The 2525-nt window shown below is 41.1% G+C and overlaps 1 non-coding gene across 1 annotated transcript; it reads left to right on the plus strand.

Annotated features, from left to right (window-relative positions):
• The first annotated feature begins 1315 nt into the window (after positions 1–1315).
• Positions 1316–1388, plus strand: TRNAC-ACA. The gene has a single exon. It is a non-coding gene; the product is annotated as a tRNA-Cys (tRNA).
• The last annotated feature ends 1137 nt before the right edge of the window (positions 1389–2525 follow it).

The raw sequence follows: 2525 nt of genomic DNA on the forward strand, positions 1-2525 counted from the left end.
TCCTAGTCATTAAGACCTCTTTGTAAAGTTCTGTGTATTCTTGCCACCTATTCTTAATCTCTTCTGCCTCTGTAAGGTCCTTACCATTTCTGTCCTTTATTGTGCCCATCCTTGCATGAAATATTCCCTGCTCTCTCCAATTTTCTCGAAGAGATCTCTAGTCTTTCCCATTCTGTTGTTTTCCTCTACTTCTTTAAAGAAGTTCATTAAAGAAGGTCTTCTTATCTCTCTTTGCTAGTCTCTGGAACTCTGCATTCAGTTGGCTTTCCTTTTCTCCCTTGCTTTTTTGCTTATTTTTTTTTTTTTCTTTCCTCAGCTGTTTTGTAAAGCTTCCTCAGACAACCAGTTTGCCTTCTTGCATTTCTTTTCTTGGGGATGCTTTTTGGTCACTGCCTTCTGTACAATGTTACCAAGTTCTGTCCATAGTTCTTCAGGCTCTCTGTCTACCAGATCTAATCCCTTGAATCTACTCATCACCTCCTCTGTATAATCATAGGGATCTGATTTAGGTCAGACCTGATTAGCCTAGTGGTTTGTCCTACTTTCTTCAATTTGAACCTGAATTTCGCAATAAGGAACTGATGCTCTGAGTCACAGTCAGCTCCAGGTCTTGTTTCTGCTGACTGTATAGAGCTTCTCCCTCTTCGGCTGCAAGGAATATAATCAATCTGATTTCAGTATTGACCATTTTGCTAATGCACACGTTTAGAATCACCTCTTGTGTTGCTGGAAAAGGCTATTTGCTATGACCAGTGCTTTCTCTTGATAGAACTCTGTTAGCCTTTGCTCTGCTTCACTCTGTACTCCAAGGCCAAACTTCCCTGTTACTCCAGGCATCTCTTGACTTTCTGCTTTTACATTCCAATCTCCTATGGTGAAAAGAACACCCTTTTGGGAGTTACTTCTTGAAGGTCTTGGAGGTCTTCATAGAACCATTCAACTTCAGCTTCTTTGGCATCAGTGGTTGGGACATAGACTTGTATTACTCTGATGTTGAATGGTTTGATCAGAGATCATTCTGTTGTTTTTGAGGCTGCACCCAAGTACTGCATTTTGGAGTCTTTTGTTGGCCATGAGGGCTACTCCATTTCTTCTCATTTCTTCTGCCCATAGTAGTAGATATAATGGTCATCTGAATTAAATTTGCTCATTCCCATCCATTTTAGTTCACTGATTCCTAAGATATTGATGTCCTCTCTTGTCATCTCCTGCTTGACCACATCCAATTTACCTTGATTCATGGTCCTAACATTCCAGGTTCCCATGCAATATTGCTCTTTACAGCATTGGGCTTTACTTACATCACCAGAGGACTTCCCTGGTGGCTCAGATGGTAAAGTGTCTGCCTACAATGCAGGAGGCCCAGGTTCGATCCCTGTGTCAGGAAGATCTTCTGGAGAAGGAAATGGCTTTGCCTAGAAAATCCAGGTCTCAAAGAGTCAGACACAACTGAGTGACTTCACTTTCACTTTGGACTAACTTGAGTAGCTCAGAGGGTAAAGAGTCTGCCTGCAATTCAGGAGACCAAGGTTCAATCCCTGGGTCTGGAAGATCCCCTGGAGGAGCCCATGGCAACCCATTCCAGTATTCTTGCCTGGAGAATCCCTATAGACAGTGGAACCTGGCTGGCTACAGTCCATGGGATTTCACAGAGTTGGACACGACTGAGCTACTTCACTTTCACTTTCACTTTTACATCACCAGACACATCCACAACTGAGCTCATTTCCACTTTGGCCCAGATGCTTCATTCTTTCTGGAGCTATTAGTAGTTGCCCTCCACTCTTCCCCAGAAGTATACTGGACTCCTTCCAACCTAAGGGGCTCTTCTTCTGGTTTCATATATTTTTCCCTTTTTGTAGTGTTCATGGGGTTCCTGTGGTAAGAATAATGGAGGGGTTCACCATTCCCTCCACCAGTGGACCATGTTTTATCAGAATTCCCCATTATGACCCATTTATCTTGGGCAGCCCTGTGCAGTATGACTCATAGCTTCATTGAGTTACACAAGCCCCTTCCCCATGACAAGGCTGTGATCTGTGAAGGGGATATATATTAATAAATCAGCTGAAATTAGGAAGTGAGGAGCAAATAAGGAGAGAGTAGGGAAGGGATGGAGAGGAAGAGAAGAGCTTCCTGGAACACAGAAGATAAATGATTTAGTGCCCGATGAGAATCTGAATTGAAGATCTCCTAATTTACAAACCACAATTTAAACCATGAATATATTTCTCAAACTTTAAGAAATGTTTGATTAAATTTTGAGAAAGTTCTCTTATTTCACTCTGGGAAGTAAAAGAGATGATCTTGATAGTGATGGCAACAAAGCTATATATCATTAGTGAATGGTAACAAAATACAAAGACTCAGAATTTCAAATCTTTTTAATAGGCAAAGTGATTCGCTTTATTGATTGTAGCAATATATACCTAACTCTGCATGGCAGTAAAATATATTAAATGAATTCCATTGGCTTATGATTTGAGATTTTTACACCAAAAGATTTCCAGTCTAACCATTTCAGT

Source organism: Cervus elaphus, chromosome 5 (assembly GCF_910594005.1).
Source record: "Cervus elaphus chromosome 5, mCerEla1.1, whole genome shotgun sequence".
Classification (NCBI taxonomy): domain Eukaryota; kingdom Metazoa; phylum Chordata; class Mammalia; order Artiodactyla; family Cervidae; genus Cervus; species Cervus elaphus.